The sequence below is a fragment of the Danio aesculapii genome, chromosome 4 (assembly GCF_903798145.1).
Source record: "Danio aesculapii chromosome 4, fDanAes4.1, whole genome shotgun sequence".
Taxonomy (NCBI): Eukaryota; Metazoa; Chordata; class Actinopteri; order Cypriniformes; family Danionidae; genus Danio; species Danio aesculapii.
This window is the reverse complement of record NC_079438.1, coordinates 5,900,548-5,919,902: the sequence shown is the minus strand read 5'-3', so window position 1 is coordinate 5,919,902 and position 19,355 is coordinate 5,900,548. Positions and strand designations below refer to the sequence as shown.

At 40.0% G+C, this 19,355-nt stretch overlaps 1 protein-coding gene and 1 non-coding gene across 2 annotated transcripts in view; both read left to right on the top strand.

Annotated features, from left to right (window-relative positions):
- LOC130221901 (zinc finger protein 721-like) overlaps positions 1-19,355 on the top strand; it is a 364,016-nt gene that overhangs the window by 306,854 nt on the left and 37,807 nt on the right. The gene's annotated exons all lie outside the window — the stretch shown is intronic.
- Positions 9,518-9,590, top strand: trnak-uuu (transfer RNA lysine (anticodon UUU)). Its single transcript has one exon. It is a non-coding gene; the product is annotated as a tRNA-Lys (tRNA).

Genomic DNA, 19,355 nt, shown 5'->3' with positions numbered 1-19,355 from the left:
CTCGATCTTCGACCCGTATCCATCGACAATGCGAAGACATCCTTCTTCAAGTGGGGTTGTTACATCAAGAGAGGATTCAATTTCTGGTTCTGGAGGGTGCAAATATGGACATCATTCTAGGGCGCCCGTGGCTGGTGAAGCACGATCCCATCATCTCTTGGGGCACAGGAGAGATAAAGAAATGGGGATCTGGATGTACACCTGCCTGTTTTCCAAATCTCCCTCTTCAAGGTCGGAACCCCATTTCTTTGTTTGCAACATCGGTCGAGAGCCCTCCTGAGAAGCAGTCTATCCACATTCCTAAGGAGTACAGCTCCTTTCATGATGTCTTCTGCCCCAAGAGAGCTTCCCAGCTACCGCCGCATCGGCCATGGGACTGCGCGATCGACCTAGTTCCAGATGCCCAGTTGCCAAGAGGTAGGATCTACCCGCTCTCGCTTCCAGAGAATCAGGCAATGGAAGATTACATAAGGGAGGCTCTGAGTCAGGGGTACATACGTCACTCAAAATCACCAGCCGCCTCAAGCTTCTTCTTTGTGGCCAAGAAGGACGGAGGGCTGCGTCCATGCATCGACTACAGGGTCCTAAATAACGGTACAGTAAAATACCGATATCCCCTTCCTCTGGTACCAGCCGCTTTGGAACAGCTCCGAGAAGCTAAAGTCTTCACTAAATTGGACCTCCGCAGCGCGTATAATCTGATAAGAATACGTGAGGGGGACCAATGGAAGACAGCATTCGTGACCCCTACTGGCCACTATGAATATGAGGTCATGCCTTACGGTCTGGTCAACGCCCCCTCCGTATTCCAAAACTTCATTCATGAAGTCCTCCGGGAGTTTCTTCACCACTGTGTAATAGTGTACATAGATGACATCCTCATTTACTCCCGGAGTGAGGCCGAACATCGCCAACACGTTGCGGAGGTCCTACACACATTGAGAGAACATCACCTCTACCTCAAAGCGGAGAAATGCTCATTCCACCAGAAGTCGATTCATTTCTTGGGATACATCATTGACCAAACCGGTATACGTATGGATGGGAAGAAAATTGAGGCTGTTCTATCCTGGTCAGAACCCACTTCCATTAAGGAGCTCCAGAGGTTTCTTGGGTTTGCTAACTTTTATAGACGGTTTATCAAGGACTACAGCAGGATTACATCACCTCTCACTAATCTCCTCAAGGGTAAACCCAAAGGACTGGAGTGGACCAAAGAAGCAGCCGCAGCCTTCCGCCTTCTTAAGAAGGAGTTCACAAGGGCCCCACTCCTGACTCATCCTGACCCAAATCTTCCTTTCGTGGTGGAAGTGGACGCATCCACCACCGGCGTCGGGGCAGTATTATCTCAACATCATGATACACCGCCCCGACTGCATCCCTGTGCCTATTTCTCTCGGAAGTTGAGCCCGGCGGAGCAGAATTACAGCATAGGAGACAGGGAGCTTCTAGCAATCAAGCTAGCCTTGGAGGAGTGGCGTCACTGGTTGGAGGGAGCCAAACATCCGTTCCAGGTGATCACAGATCACAAAAACCTCCAATACATCAAAGAGGCCAAGAGACTATGTCCACGTCAAGCCAGATGGTCACTTTTCTTCTCACGTTTTGATTTCTCCATTTCCTATCGTCCAGGACCCAAGAATCTAAGAGCAGACGCTCTCTCTCGTTTACACGAGCATCACGATCATGAAGAACTCCCAACGAAGATTCTTCCCGAACACATCTCCATTTGTCCGATCACCTGGAACGCTCCTCCAGTCGTTGCCACTCCGGAAGCCCCTGCTCCGCCGGGATGCCCTCCTCATCGGCAGTTCATACCACCTGAACACCGGGTAGATCTGATCCACTCCTTACATACCTCGCTAGGCACTGGACATCCAGGGATCAACAATACTCTCTCGCTAGTATCCCAACGATTCTGGTGGCCAAACATGGCAAGGGATGTGAGGCAATATGTTCAGGGCTGTAAGGACTGTGCCCAATCCAAGAGCCCACGTCATCTACCCGCTGGAAAGCTCCATCCCTTGCCGATTCCGAACCGTCCCTGGTCACACCTAGGAGTGGACTTTATCACTGACCTCCCTTCGTCAGAAGGTAATACCTGTATTCTAGTCATAGTAGATAGATTCTCAAAGTTTGTCAAACTAATCCCTCTGAAAGGTCTTCCCACAGCCTTTGAAACTGCCGACAATATCTTTAATCAAGTCTTCAGGTCATTTGGTATTCCAGAAGATATTGTGTCGGACAGAGGTCCACAGTTCATCTCACGTCTATGGAAAGCCTTCTTCAAGCTCCTAGGTGTGGCCGTCAGCCTCTCTTCTGGATATCATCCCCAAACCAACGGGCAGACAGAGAGGAAGATTCAGGAGGTGGGACGGTTCCTGAGGACCTTCTGCAGTGGTCACCAGAACTCCTGGAGCCAGTATTTGGGCTGGGCAGAATATGCCCAAAATTCACTGCGGCAACCCTCCACCGGACTCACGCCATTCCAGTGCGTCCTGGGCTTCCAACCACCGCTCTTTCCCTGGGATGGCGAACCATCTGATGTCCCCGCAGTGGATCACTGGTTCCGGGAGAGCGAGAGAGTCTGGGACGAGGCTCATCAACATCTGCAGAGGGCAGTCCGTCGAAGCAAGGTAACCGCCGATAGGAGAAGGTCTGAAGAACCCAGATACACACCCGGACAAAAGGTGTGGCTATCCACCCGGGACATACGCATGCGACTGCCCTCTCGCAAGTTAAGTCCCCGATTTGTTGGTCCCTTCACCATCGTGGAACAGGTTAACCCCGTCACCTACAAACTACAATTACCCTCTCACTACCGTATTCACCCTACATTCCACGTATCACTCCTGAAACCCTATCACGATCCTGTTCTTCCCTCCACAGAGCCTGACCACGAAGAGGACCCCCCTCCTCCACTGCTCCTAGAAGAAGGAGCCGTCTACGCAGTGAAGGAGATCTTGCGTTCCCGACGTCGTGGTGGCCAGTTGGAGTACCTGGTGGACTGGGAAGGGTACGGCCCCGAAGAAAGGACATGGGTTCCCAGAGCTGATATTCTCGATCCTAGTCTCATGGTGGAGTTTCATGAGAGCCACCCTGAGTTCCCAGCGCCTAGAGGCAGAGGGAGACCACCACGGCGTCGGAGGTGTCGGCCCTCAGGAGCGGGCCCTGGGGAGGGGGGTACTGTCATGGATTGGTCAGGCTCTCACGACCCCCACTCACGAAGATCACCATCACCTGACTTCTAATGAGCACACAGCTGCATCACATTCACGAGCACCAGATAAAAGCACAGCACTCCAGTCGCTCATTGTCCGGGCTCGTCTCGACGAAAGCGGACAACTGAGCGACCACTCAGCGTAGTCATCCTCAGCTAAAACAAACGATTACTTACCTGTTCTCTTTGTATTCCTCCTAGTCTTCCTGGTCCTCCCGAATCGTCCTGTCTTCCAGTCCTTCCAAGTCTGTGTCATCCTCTGTCAGCTGTATCTGGTGTGTGCTGTCCATCCTCGTGTATTCCTGTTACCCAGCCACGGAGGAAAAGACCCCAACATCATTCCTGATCCTCCTGGCTATCCTTCATGTGCTCCTTGTTGTCATTTAATAAACACCCTAACGTTTCCTTACCTCTGTCTCCTGTCCGCTTCATAACAGATTTAGCAATTTTCTTAAATTTTTCCATAATTCCTCCAACTTTTCACAATAGAAGAACAAATGTAATAAACCTTCCCCTTCCTTTATACACACCTTATATGTTATATCTTGTTCAATTCCCATTTTACACAATCTCATTTCTGTTAATATGCAATTATGTCTCAATAAATAATTACAATTTTCGAAAATTGGTTCCATATATTTCATTCTGACATTTGCCCATATTTCTTTTTCATTTAAATCCTCATATCTTTCCTTCCAGTAGTTGAATGCTATAGGTCTTATAAAAGCCTTTGATCTAAAAACAACATAAAAACTCTTAACTGTACATAAGCTCATATTGATCTTTTCTCCATTTTTTTTTCTTAAAATAGACCTCTGGTAATTCTTCCTTCTCCCGCAACTCTTTTTTTTTTTCAATTATTTCAATCCAATCTTTTGGTATTGCTTTTTTCAAATCATGATATTGTCTTTGTAATTTTGTTTTAACAACTCTTTTATAACCATCCTCCACAGCATCTACAATTACTTGTAATGGTACAAATCCTTTTATCACTTCATATAATACATCTTTAACTTGTCTTAATCCTCCATCCCACCTTTCCTTAAAATATAACATTTTTCCTTCATTTAAAATATTTGGATTCAGAAAAAGTGGTTGTTCTACAATCTGAGCCCTTCCTTTTGGTATAATAAACACATTTTCTAAAAAAATTCACCCCATGATTCTAAGACCTCAACATAAAATCTTGGCAGACCTGCCATCATCCATATTTTTCATTTTCATCCATAAAACATTACATCCCATATCAAAATGTCCACATTTCTTCAAATAATAGTCTAACACACTTTTCCAAATCACATCCATTTTCCCTTCCAAAAACCTTTGAATAATCTTAATTCTTAATGTTTTCATTTTTAAAAAAGCTATCTAAAAGTCCCAGACCTCCTTCTTTTACCTCCACAATCAAAGTATTATAAGCAATTTTGGCTCTTCCATTTCCCCACACAAACTTTAAAACTACATCCTTCATTTTTTATAGTATACTTCAGGCAATGCAGTTACACTTAAGACATACCAGACCTTTGACAACATTAAAGCATTTAAGATTAATACTTTCCCAATTAACGTCAAATTTCGAGCTTTCCAAAATCTAAGTCTTTTCTCAATTCCATTTAAAACTCCCTCCCAGTTTAAATTATCTGCTTTATTAGAATCCATCCCCACCCAACTTCCCAAAATGTTTGTGTGTTGCTTTTCTTCTTTAAAGGGTATGTGTTGTGTTATTTCTTCTACTCTTCCCACCAGTGGTGTAGTCCTAAAAAAAAGGTGGTGTACTATTACCCACCCAACCCGCAAATGCTATTTTATTATTTTACCTGAACGTTTCAGCGAGACATCATTCAGACTTTGAAAAACTCACAAAATTTTCTCACAGCTGCTGTGGTCGTCAGGGGCAGGGAATGGCGCAAAATATGAACAAAAATGCACCAATTGCAACAAATTAAGATGAGAGTTAAAAAAAGCACTTGGCAGTTAAGGGATGCGAATACACGTAAATTAGGGAAGTCTAATCAGCAAAACAAGTGAGTATACTGAGGGTATACGCAATTATTGATCCTCAGAAGTCGTAATACCCAAAGAGCTAGTGGAAAAAAGTAGGCATACGGAGTATACGTGCGTATAGCCCCGACTACACCACTGCTTCCCACGCTCATGCATATACTTTTTCCAACATTAACCTTAGCTCCTGATGCTTTACAATATCGCTCTAAAATCTCCATCGTGCCTTTAATACTGTGAATATCTTCAACCAACAATGTAGTATCATCCGCGTATTGATACACAGCTTCTCTGTTGTCTTTTTTATTCTATTTGTATCACTTTAATGCTTTTATCTGATTTTATTGCCAATCCCAGAGGTTCAGCTACCAGCGTGTATAATAAAGCAGACAATGGGCATCCCTGCCTTATTGATCTTGTTGGTTGAAGACATTCTGTTAAAAGCCATTACATTTTATACATGTTAAAATATCTGTAGAAAAAAATCTGAATCCATTTCCTAAAATTTTCCCCAAATCCAAACTCTTTAAGAACTGCAAATAAAAAAATCCTGCTCTACCCTGTCAAAAGCTTTCTCTAGATCTAAACCTATAAAAAACCCTTTCTCTTTTTCTTTCATATAGTCTATTGTATCCCTTATACTTATAACCACATCTGTTATGTTTTTTCCTTGCACCCCATAAGCCTGTGTCGTTTTAATTATCTTGGGTAAAATTCTTTTTAACCTATTTGCTAAAACTTTTGCTAGAATCTTCATATCTGTATTTAACATTGTTATTGGTCTAAAATTCTTTAGATCTTTTTTGTCCCCTTTTCTGCCGTATATCATTTTTATCATTCCTATTCTCATCTTTTCACTCAATAATTCTTTAATAAAAACCTCTTCATAGATCTCTTTTAAAATCGGTACTAAAATATCTTTAAATTCTTTATAAAATTCATTTGTTATGCCATCTACACCTGGACTTTTTCTTGGCATTAATTGCTTAATAGCCACCTTTATTTCTTCTTCTTGAATTTCTTCATCACAAAATTTTTTGTCTTCTTCTGTTACCTTTGATTTGATCTGTTTTATAAAATATTCTTTCTCTTCTTCATTTGTTCCTTGTCCCTCTTTATTTAATACCTCTTTTATTAATTCAGCTCTTTGCCTATTGCTTTCCAAATTAAAGAAGAACTGTGTAGATCTTTCTCCTTCTACTGCATATTTAGCTTTACTTCTTATTATTGCACCTTTGCATTTTTCTTCTTCTATTATTTTTAACTTATCTTGTAACCTTACAATATCTTCGTTTCCCTCACCCTCTGTCCCTTTTCTTAACTCTTTATCTAGCTTCTTTCTTATTTCATTTTCTTTTTGTTTTTTCATACATTTACTATATTCTATTGAAATTTTTTTTAACCTCTCACTCAGCCATTGCTCCTCCCAGTGAATTATCTTCCATTTCATCTCGATTTCCCGCATTACTCTCTGTATTCTCAATAATTACTTTCTCAACTTCACCAATCTTTCCCAACTCTGTTTCATCCATCATTTGCCTTGCTTCCTTAACAGTCTCTGGGATTTGTGTAACATTTTCTTTCTCCATCCAACACTCACATCTTACCATCACCTTTCTGCAATCCAGGCATTTCACTGCATCGCAATCCCTTGTGAAATGTCCTTGCTCCTCACACTGAAAGCATTTAAAATCAGGACAGTCTTTAAACACATGTCCAGGACCCATACACAAGCGACAAGTTTTCACTTGACGGTCATGCATAATTCGGAAATATTGTGTTCCTTCTTCAGTATCAAATTTTGCACTGTTTGGGAGTGATATCACCTCCTTCTGGAATTTAACCCTTAAATACCTTGTACCATCTGCAATGTCTGTACCCGGATACATTCGCCTTCTGATATCAGATGCAGGTGTTACTCCCCAAAACGTTTACGTTTATCCAGAATTTCATCATCCTCAATATAAGCCGGCAAATGTATAAAAGATACAATATACTCTCTTACTTGTAAGTGTCTTACTTCACAATTCTTCCCTTTTATCATGAGTCCATCTTCCAAATCCTCGCCGTCCTCTTAACTTGGCAGAGTTATTTCACATTCCTTTTCCTTTCTTGGTCTTACAGCTAGAACCTTCCCTTTTCCTATCTTCTCAGTCAGAGCCTTTATGATGTCTTCTGCTCTAGCATCATTCACTTCTGTCATATGAACAATCACTGCTTCTTTAGTATAGATCCTTTTATTGCCCATTTGTCCGTGTCCAAAGTGTTGTCCTACTTCCAGTCCATTATCCAGTTGCCCTCTTCGTTTTCTATCCATGTCCATATTTTTACGCTTGAGTCCTTCCACATTTGCACTCATAACAGAACACAAACTTCCCAGACAGCAAAGTGCTGCTGGGAAGTGGACAAAATTATCAAAAAAAGAAAAACAAAAAAAAACTCAAACTTTTTCTGAAAAAACAAACAAACAACACAAAAATCGAGTGATCCTTTCTCACTCTCTGCCTACCACTTCCTTTGCTGCAAGTGCACTATTGCCCTCTAGCATTCCAGGGTGGTACGGCTGTAAGCGAGAGCAGTTGTCAAGAGTTAGCTATTTAAAAATAGGCGGATTCACGTCGAGGAGGCAAGAGGAGGGTTGAAAACTGGGCTTGGACAGCTTTTTCTTCATTAATATTCCTTAATTCTTCATCAGCCTTCGACTGGTCATCAGCAGTAACATGAACAGTGCACACAGAACATTATTAGCATGTTTTGCAGCAAACAAAGCACCCCATTTAATCATACACATAGCCCAGCTTTTACTCCACAAAATGTCAGCTTGCCCTTTCATGAGCTGCATCCAGTCAACCCTTGCAATGACATTCAAACCGGGGGAGCTCATTACAGTGAATACTGGGTGACAGAAGATGAGAACTCCACCACTGCAGAGTGAAATTATTGACCTCTGTTTTTTTTTTTGGTGAGGTTGTACCTTCGAACGCTTTATCCAACCTCAAAGTCAGAAAGAGATGGCATCCATACTTGACTTTTTTTTTTCGCTCACACAAAGAACTCCTCGGTCGAAAGCTTTTAATTTCTACACTTCTGTGAGAGGATGTCCGCAAGCGTTGGTAATATAGTGGTGAGCATAGCTGGCTTCTAAGTAGATTCCCAGCCAATGTATACCTTTTGGCTGCCGTAACATTACATGGCCAGGCGCCACTCTTGTGAAGATGTGCCATGACATGTGGGTAGATTAGTGCATCTTGAGATGGTTGGGAACCATATGCTGGACATGTTTTTCAGTGCAGAACCAAGACAAAGAGGGCCTTGGTTGAAAGCATTCTTTTTGAGCTCTTCTGGCACGAGACATCTGCAAGCAGTGGTGGTATAGTGGTGAGCATAGCTGCCTTCCAAATAGTTGACCCGGGTTCGATTTCCGGCCATTGCATTTCCTTTGGCTGCTGTATATATCACTTAGTCCGTTGCCACCATTGTGAAAGGCAACAGCTAAAAAGTAAAAGACAAAAAAAAGGGACTCCCTGTCAGGGAATCGAAGCCTGGGCTTCAGCGTGACAGGCAGAGATACTGTCCACTATAGTAACGAGGATCTGAAGTGTAAGAGGACCCTTAGGAGGAGTAAGAGCTCCTCTGGCAAGAGACGTCTGCAAGCGTTGGTGGTATAGTGGTGAGCATAGCTGGCTTCCAAGCAAAAGCCATTTGCACGTAGGTGTAGATCACTGTCTAGGCAATAGGTGGGACAAGTAAAATTGAAGGATGTTCCTGCAAAATGTTATGTCGTCTGTACCGAAAATAGCTGCAAATACATACTTACGTGCCATAGTCCAGCCCCCATCTGAAAAGTGGCTAAATGCATGATGAGTTGGCCGAGTGGTTGAGGCGATGGACTGCTAATCTATTGTTCTCTGGATGCATGGGTTCGAATCCCATCCTCGTCGTTCATTTAAGAGAGCCTGGTGCTTTCGTGGGAGTTATCTTACTCACACAATCTTCGTGCTTCGAAGCATGTCATGGCAAAATTGAAAGTCATCTTACCGAACATAATTGCAGAAACATACATATACAAATAATAAAAAAAATAAATTCCATCCTGGTCATTCGTTTAAGATAGCCCGGTGTTTACGTGGAAGGTAACGTACTTGCACCCTTTTCGTGCTTCGTACACCTACAGCAACCATAAAACCAACCTCACAGTAACCTGTTGTGTTTTAGCAACATCTAAACCAACCACAAGTCCAAACCCCACCTCACGGTAACCCTAAACCTTGCCTACTTGCGATGTATAGCCATGGAGCCCGGGTAGCTCAGTCGGTAGAGCATCAGACTTTTAATCTGAGGGTCCAGGGTTCAAGTCCCTGCTTGGGCGTGTAAGGCTCTTCTTGTGGAGCCACAGTTTTTGCCAGTGAGCTATCGCTTGCTGAAAGTTTCATCTGGATGCACAACACGTGTACTAGGCATGAGGACATGGAGAGCACAGGCAGTCTTGTAGTTGCGGCCGAGTGGTTAAGGTGATGCATTAGAAATCTGTTGGGGTTTTCTCGCGCTGGTTCGAGTCCTGCAGACCACGTGCTCGTCCTCTTCCTTTTTAAACTTGCAACAGTCATCAAATGTTTGCAATTCCAGCGTTACTTGGGAAAAGCGTCGTGCTGGTAGGAGGAGAAAAACAACAGCGTGCGCTCACTGAACCGAAAGGGGCAAATCAGAGGGAGGAACCTGTCGCACAGGGGCCACGATGGCTGTCCGGTAACTCGCCGTGATCGGATTGTGGTCAGTACTCTGCATTGTAGCCGCAGCAATCCCGCTTCGAATCAGGGTCATGGCAGGATTCCTTACGGTGACATTGGCATCACGCCCCCCTCTTGCCACCTGTTTTGTACAGCCCACTTTTCAGTGCACGCTGCTACTCTTAAATCTAAGCTAATGCCCCAGTGATCCGGGATAACTTAGACGGTAGATCATCAGACTTTTCATCTGACGTTCCTGGGTTCAAGTCCCTGTTTGGGCGTGTAAGCCAACTTTTGTAGAGCGTGGAGGATTCGAATTTCTACCTTCCTATCCATCTCAGCATGAATCAACCTTTCCTCATCATCTTGTTTCTCATTATTTTTATATAATTATTTGATTATCTGAATGAGTAAATAACTTTGAATTGATTTTAACTAATGAATAAGTTAACACATTGCTTAATATAAGAACGTTCAGTGCGTTTGCCTGTCTCTTTATAACTTTTTCAGGAGCCACCAAACTAAGTCAGAGGTCACGGAGGCCTTGAGTGGAGCTGAGGGCTGAGGACCGGAAGCAACTGTCTCCGTTGTTATTTCTAAGAGTTAATACTATCTAAAATGTCTTAAGGGATCTTGCTGTTTTTACGGTTAATTCTTTTAAGGTGATTCTACTTTTTATTCAAGATAGACTTTGTGTAGTAAGGATATAACTGCCTGAATGTAGATTATACCAGTTTTTAACCAGTTTTGATAAAGACGGCTGAGACTACACTCAGCCTCGGATAAGAAACAGATTATTCTTTAAGTGTGTGTGTTCTATTTGATTGTGGATCCGTTTCATAGGTCTGGAGTCAGCTCTGAACAGTCTAGTGGATGTCTGACGTTTATGCTTGAGATACTGTTCAGAATTGTACGCACGCACCCCACGTGGACATTTTCCTAGTCTATCTGTGTTTTATCCAATCAGGTTAGAACACCTATATGCATGACGCAGTTAATGACCTTATGTGAGAGTAAAATTGTTATTGATTTGTGATTGTAAGCAGAGCGGCCTAGGAAGTCATGGCGAGTGTTGAAGCTGGCTTCTGCTGATGTAACTGCAAACTATCTTCAGTAACCTTTATTTATTTATATAAATCTCTGACTCCGGCTCTTCTTCGTCTGACAGACTGATCATTCTTTGGGTTAAACTGCATACCATCCCTACAAAAGACATCTATTGCTGGTGAGCTCTTGCTTGCTCTACATGTCATCGGGCAGCACGACCAATGCGCCAGGCAAGAGCACAATGGAATGGTCAAGCTTCGTAGTCGTGGCCGAGTGGTTAAGGCGATGGATTAGAAATCCATTGAGGTCTCCCCGCGCAGGTTCGAATCCTGCCGACTATGTCCAGGCTGCGCGCAGGATTTAGTTTGCGACTTTCCTTGATTGTTTGCAACCCCAGTGTTTCTGGGGAAAAGGGATGTGCTGGTAGGCAAAAGCAACAAAAATAAAATCGCAGCGCGCGCAAACTGACTGCCCTGGGGGCCCTCCATTTTCAAAGACGTATGACAGAGAGCGAGGCTCCAGCGGCTGTCCCGTAGCTCGCCGTGATCGTATAGTGGTTAGTACTCTGCGTTGTGGCCGCAGCAACCCCGGTTCGAATCCGGGTCACTGCATGCTTTTCAAGGTGGCATTGACGTTGCACTCTGTGATGCCATCCGTAATCTCCAGCCTCCTTTTAGTGCAGGCTGTGCTAATGGCACGTCCTGAATGTTTACGTTTCCTAAAGTGTGGAAGACTAGGGATTCGATATGAGCAGCGGGTCCTTTGATGCCAGCATGCTGTGTAGGTAAGCATTGATCAAGTCACGCTTCTAAGGCATGGAAGGAATCATTTCAATGGTTAAGTCTCCATTTATTGCCACAACAACAGAAAGACCTTCTGCAGTTGTCATTGATCTTTTTAATGTCTCCCACATGACATGGAGTCCAAACTACTGTGTTTTACTGACGTCTACACCTACAACAACCATAAACCCAACCTCACAGTAACCTGTTGTGTTTTAGCAGCATCTACACCAACCACAAGTCTAAACCCCACCTCACGGTAAACTTTTGTGTACTGTACAGGTCTGCGCCGACCACAACCCTAAACCTTGCCTACGTGCGAGGCGCTGCCATGGTAGCTCAGTCGGTAGAGTATCAGACTTTTAATCTGACGGTCCGGGGTTCAAGTCCCTGCTTGGGCGTGTAAGGCTCTTCTTGTGGAGCCTCAGCTTTGCCAGTGAGCTATCGCTTGCTGAAAGTTTCATCTGGATGCACAACACGTGTACTAGGCATGAGGACATGGAGAGCACAGGCAGTCTTGTAGTTGCGGCCAAGTGGTTAAGGTGGTGCATTAGAAATTCACTGGGGTCTTCTCGCGCTGGTTCGAGTCCTGCAGACCACGTGCTCGTCCTCTTCCTTCTTAAACTTCCAACAGTCATCAAATGTTTGCAATTCCAGCGTGACTTGGGAAAAGCGTCGTGCTGGTAGGAGGAGAAAAACAACAGCGTGCGCTCACTGAACCGAAAGGGGCAAATCAGAGGGAGGAACATGCCGCACAGGGGCCACAACGACTGTCCGGTAACTCGCCATGATCGTATTGTGGTTAGTACTCTGCATTGTGGCCGCAGCAATCCTGCATTGAATCCAAGTCACGGCAGGATTCCTTACGGTGACATTGGCATCACGCCCCCCTCTTGCCACCTATTTTGTACAGCCCACTTTTTAGTGCACGCTGCATCTTTGACAGGTCACAAGCTAATCTAAGCTAATGCCCCAATGACCCCAGATAACTCAGTCGGTAGAGCGTCAGACTTCCCATCTGACGATCCAAGGTTCAAGTCCCTGTTTGGGCGTGTAAGCCAACTTTTGTAGAGCGTGGAGGATTCTGATTTATACCTTCCTATCCATCTCAGCATGAATCAACGTTTATCCTTTCCTCATCATCTTGTTTCTCATTATTTTTATATAATTATTTGATTATTTGAATGAGTATTTAACTTTGAATTGATTTTACCTAATGAATAAGTTAACACATTGCTTAATATAAGAATGTTCAGTCTCTTTATAACTTTTTCAGGAGCCAGTGAAGTGCTGGAGGAAATTTGTGAGGTAGAAAACTAAACTAATAGTATGTGGGGATTTCAATGCTCATAGCTCATTGTGGGGAAGTACAAAAACAGATAGCAACAGGGGTATCATAGAGGAGATAATGGATGATAAACAATTAGTGTGTTTAAATGATGGAAGAGCCACAAGATATGATGTTACTCATGGTAGGGAATCAGCAATTGATCTTACTTTTGTTTTACAGCAACTGGCAGGAACGTGTGTATGGGAAGTAAGCAGTAATACAATGGACAGTGATCATTATCCAATTTGGACAAAATGAAGAAATCAAAATGTCATTTTAGAAGATAATTGGGCTATAAGATGGAAAACGAGAAAAGCTAATTGGGAACTGTTCAGTTTTAAAGCAAGCTGTAAACTAATTTAGGCCATGCTGAACACAAGTAACAATGTTGAGGAATTAAACAATATGATTACAAGCATAATACATGAGTCAGCAGAAGTAATAGGTAAAACATCAGGGGCTAGGAGAAAGAACATGGTACCATGGTGGACAGATGAGTGCAGAAGTGCAGTTAAAAATAGAAACAAAATCTTCAAAGTTGTAAAGTTAAATCATACTTTTGACAATTTAATGGAACATAAAAGAGCACAGGCAAAAACCAAGAGAAACATTAAAGAAGCCAAAAGGAAATACTGGAGAGATTATTGCAGCAATATTGGGACAGAAATACACATTAAGGAGATCTGGGGAATGATTAGAAAGATGGGAGGTGTAAGAATGGAATTTTCTCTACCGATATTAAGAAATAACGGAATTGAAGCAATTACTAATGAAGACAAAGCTGATATGCTTGCAAAAGGTTTTGTAAAGAAACATAGTTCACAGAATCTCTCACATGAGGAGCTAAATAATAGAAATAGGATAATTGAAGAAAATAAAGAAGCTTTGGCGAAATAAGATGTAGAGGAGAGCCCATTAGTAGCAAATTTCACACTGTTTGAATAAAAGAGAGCCCTGATAGGAGTTAAAAACACATCACCAGGGAAAGATGGAATAAGCTACAAAATGATTGAAGAACTCTCTGATGTAGCAGAAACCTTAATAATTGATCTTTATAATAAAATTTGGGAACAAGGACAGTTACCCAGTGTATTGAAACACTCAGTAATAGTCCCCAAAGGAAAACCTGGCAAAGATAAATCAAAAATCACAAGTTATAGACCTATAGCCTTAACATCTAACGTATGTAAACTTATGAAGAGAATGATAGCCAAAAGGTTAATGTATTATTTAGAAAGCAGGGGAATAATTACACCTTATCAGAGTGGGTTCTGCAATGGAAGAACAACAATGGATCCAGTAGTAAGTTTAGAAAATGAAATTAGAAAGGCACAAGTAAATAGAGAATCAGTCTTGGCAACCTTTTTCAACATAGAGAAGGCGTATGATATGCTATGGAAAGAGGGATTGTTAATTAAACTGAATAATATGGGTGTAGGTGGTAAAATGTTCAGTTGGATTAAAGATTCTTTAATGGGAAGAACTATAGAAGTTAGAATAGGGAACAGGACATCAGGCACATATTCAATAGAAAATGGCACTCCACAAGGAATTGTGTGTAGCCCAGTTCTTTTTAAAGAGCCCATATTATACATGAAATAGGGTCATACTTTGGTTGTAAGGGTCTCCAACAACAATCTAATATGCATGCAAGGTCAAAAAACACTTTGATGGTCTTATAATCTGCGTTTATTTTTACCTAATTATCCCACCGACTCCCATATGAATCGTTCAGCGATTCATTTGTTCCCAAACCCCTCCTCAGCGCGAAGCTAATCTGCGCTAATTGGACCGATGACAGCCTGCTGCGATTGGTCGACAGTGACAGGCTTCAGCACGAGACAGAGTGAAATGCCCAGCAGCGGTCATTATAGAAGTGGTCACAGTGCATATACGCTTCATAGTGTAAGGCTTTTCACACACACACACAACCCTCCTCAGAAGAACTGGGGAGATCGACACGAGTCTCCTAGCCGTCACACACTCTACATGCTCTTTTTCTCACACTCACACACACACACACACACACACATTAAGCTCCTCAGAAGAACTAGGGAGATTGACACGAGTCTCCTGTCTCCTAGCCGTCACACACTCTACCTGCTCTTTTTCTCACACACACACACACACACACACATAGCGCAGATACCCACACAAACAAACACAGAGAGAGAGAGGGAGACAGAGACAGCGCGTGTTTATTTTCGCACTCTGTTTGCACGCATATGTGACAGGATACAGATTAATCCTTACTGCTGTATGGATATCTGTTATGTTAATGTACAAATTAAACCTGATTTATCGTCCACAAACCGGGATTGAAGTGTCTTCTTTTATAATTGTTCTGACCCGCGGCTGTGCTGATGAAGTGAATCTGAAGTGAATCACTGTAATTCATTACACACGTGCACTGTTTTAAAACATTTTAAAACATTTTTTTTTTCAATTGGTCCACCATTTTTATGATGTTAAATTTGAAAAAGAAAAAAGGACTGGGTGTGTTTATATCACCCCAATATGACTGTCTATACACTATATCTACACACATGTCTGTGCAAACAGCTTGAAAAGTAGATTTTTCACCATAGGTGCCCTTTAAATCAGTGTGTTACCACCATGCTATTATTTTAATCAACCTAAACTAACAATCCACTGTTATCTCAACAACTTTGGTGAATCTAGTTGACTTGATAAAAAAATATGCTGTGATAACAAATAAAGGATATAATTTTATACAGAATAGACAAAATCAGATAAAACAAAACTAGACAAAACTTAACAAAATTAACAGAAGTAGACAAATTCAGGCAAAACTTAACTAGGCAAAACTATACAAAATTGGACAAAACAAAACTACACAAAACTAGACAAAATCAGACAAAAAAGCTAGACAAACATAGACAGAATCAGACAAAAGTAAACCAAATCGGACAAGACAAAAGTAGACAAAATCAGACAAAACAAAGGAGACAAAATAGGACAACAAAACTAAACAAACGTAGACTAAATCAGACAAAACAAAGGAGACAAAATAAGACAACAAAACTAAACAAACATAGACAAAATCAGACAAAACAAAGGAGACAAAATCAGACAAAACAAAACTAAACAAACGTAGACAAAATCTGACAAAACAAAAGTAGACAAAATCAGACAAAAGTAGACAAAACTAAATTAGACCAAACTAAACAAAACTAGACAAAACAGGAAAAAACAACACAAAACTAAACAAATCTAGACAAAACTAAACAAACCTAGACAAAACAAATCACACAAACCTAGACAAAACAATCAGAAAAAACAAAACTAGACAAAACAAAACTAGACAAAAGAAGACAAAATCAGACAAAAGTAGACAAAATCAGACAAAACGAAATTAAACAAAACTAGAAAAAAATGGACAAAACTAGACAAAACTAAACAAATCTAGACACAACTTAACAAACCTAGACAAAGCTAAACAAAAATAGACAAAATCAGACAAAACTAGACAAAATCAGACTAGACAAAAGTAGACAAAATCAGACAAAACAAAACTAGACAAAAATAGACAAAATCAGACAAAACAAAACTAGACAAAAGTAGACAAAATCAGACAAAACGCATCTAGATAAAATCAAACAAAACAAAAGTAGACAAAATCTGACAAAACAAAACTAGACAAAAGTGGACAAAATCAGACAAAACTAAACAAAATAAGACAAAACTAAACAAAAGTAGACAAAATCAGACAAAGCAAAACTAGACAAAAGAAGACAAAATCAGACAAAACAAATGTAGACAAAACCTGACAAAAGTAGACAAAATCAGACAAAACGAAATTACACAAAATCAGACAAAAGTAGACAAAATGAGACAAAACAAAAAAAGACAAAAGTAGACAAAATCAGACAAAACAAAAGTAGACTAAATCAAACAAAAGTTGATAAAAACAGACAAAACAAAAATAGACAAAAGTAGACAAAATCAGTCAAGACAAAAGTAGACAAAATCTGACAAAACAAAAGTAGACAAAATCAGACAAAATGCATCTAGACAAAATCAGACAAAACCAAAGTAGACAAAATCTGACAAAACAAAACTAGACAAAAGTAGACAAAATCAGACAAAACTGGACAAAAGTAGACAAAATCAGACAAAAAGAAATTAGATAAAACTAAACAAAACTAGACAAAATTGGACAAAACTAAACAAATCTAGACATAACTAAACAAACCTAGACAAAACAAAACTAGACAAAACTAAACAAAACTAGACAAAATCAGACAAAACTAAACAAAACGAGACAAAACTAAACAAAACTAGACAAAGGTAGATAAAATCAGACAAAACAAAACTAGACAAAAGTAGACAAAATTAGACAAAACACATCTAGACAAAATAAGACAAAACCAAAGTAGACAAAATCTGACAAAACAAAACTAGACAAAAGTAGACAAAATCAGACAAACAAAACTAGACAAAACAAAACTAGACAAAATAGACAAAAGCAGACAAAATCAGACAAAACGATATTAGACAAAACTAAACAAAACTAGACAAAAGTAGACAAATCAGACAAAACAAAATTAGACAAAACTAAACAAAACTAGACAAAAGCAGACAAAATCGGACAAAACTAGACAAAACTAAACAAATCTAGACAAAACTAAACAAACCTAGACAAAACTAAACTAAACAAAGGTAGACAAAATCAGACAAAACTAGACAAAAGTAGACAAAATCAGACAAAACGAATTTAGACAAAACTAAACAAAACTAGACAAAAGTAAACAAAATCAGACAAAACTAAACAAACCTAGACAAACAAAATTGAACAAAAATAGACAAAATCAGACAAAACGAAATTAGACAAAACTAGACAAAAGTAGACAAAATCGGATAAAACTAGACAAAACTAAACAAATCTAGACAAAACTAAACAAACCTAGACAAAACAAAACTAGACCAAAATAAACAAAAATAGACAAAATCAGACAAAACTAAACAAAACGAGACAAAACTAAACAAAAGTAGACAAAATGAGACAAAACGCATCTAGACAAAATGAGACAAAACAAAAGTACACAAAATCTGACAAAACAAAACTAGACAAAAGTAGACCAAATCAGACAAAACAAAAGTAGACAAAATCTGACAAAACAAAACTAGACAAAAGTAGACAAAATCAGACAAACAAAACTAGACAAAACAAAACTAGACAAAAGTAGACAAAATCAGACAAAACTAGACAAAAGTAGACAAAATCAGACAAAAAGAAATTAGATAAAACTAAACAAAACTAGACAAAATCGGACAATACTAAACAAATCTAGACAAAACAAAACTTGACAAAACTAGACAAAATCAGACAAAACTAAACAAAACGAGACAAAACTAGACAAAGGTGGATAAAATCAGACAAAACAAAAATAGACAAAAGTAGACAAAATCAGACAAAACACATCTAGACAAAATCAGACAAAACCAAAGTAGACAAAATCTGACAAAACAAAACTAGACAAAAGTAGACAAAATCAGACAAAACTAAACAAAACTAGACAAAAGCAGACAAAATCGGACAAAACTAGACAAAACTAAACAAATCTAGACAAAACTAAACAAACCTAGACAAAACAAAACTAAACAAAGGTAGACAAAATCAGACAAAACTAGACAAAAGTAGACAAAATCAGACAAAACGAATTTAGACAAAACTAAACAAAACTAGACAAAAGTAAACAAAATCAGACAAAACTAAACAAACCTAGACAAACAAAATTAAACGAAAATAGACAAAATCAGACAAAACGAAATTAGACAAAACTAGACAAAAGTAGACAAAATCGGATAAAACTAGACAAAACTAAACAAATCTAGACAAAACTAAACAAACCTAGACAAAACAAAACTAGACCAAAATAAACAAAAATAGACAAAATCAGACAAAACTAAACAAAACGAGACAAAACTAAACAAAAGTAGACAAAATGAGACAAAACGCATCTAGACAAAATGAGACAAAACAAAAGTACACAAAATCTGACAAAACAAAACTAGACAAAAGTAGACCAAATCAGACAAAACAAAACTAGACAAAATCAGACAAAATGCATCTAGACAAAATCAGACAAAACCAAAGTAGACAAAATCTGACAAAACAAAACTAGACAAAAGTAGACAAAATCAGACAAACAAAACTAGACAAAACAAAACTAGACAAAAGTAGACAAAATCAGACAAAACTAGACAAAAGTAGACAAAATCAG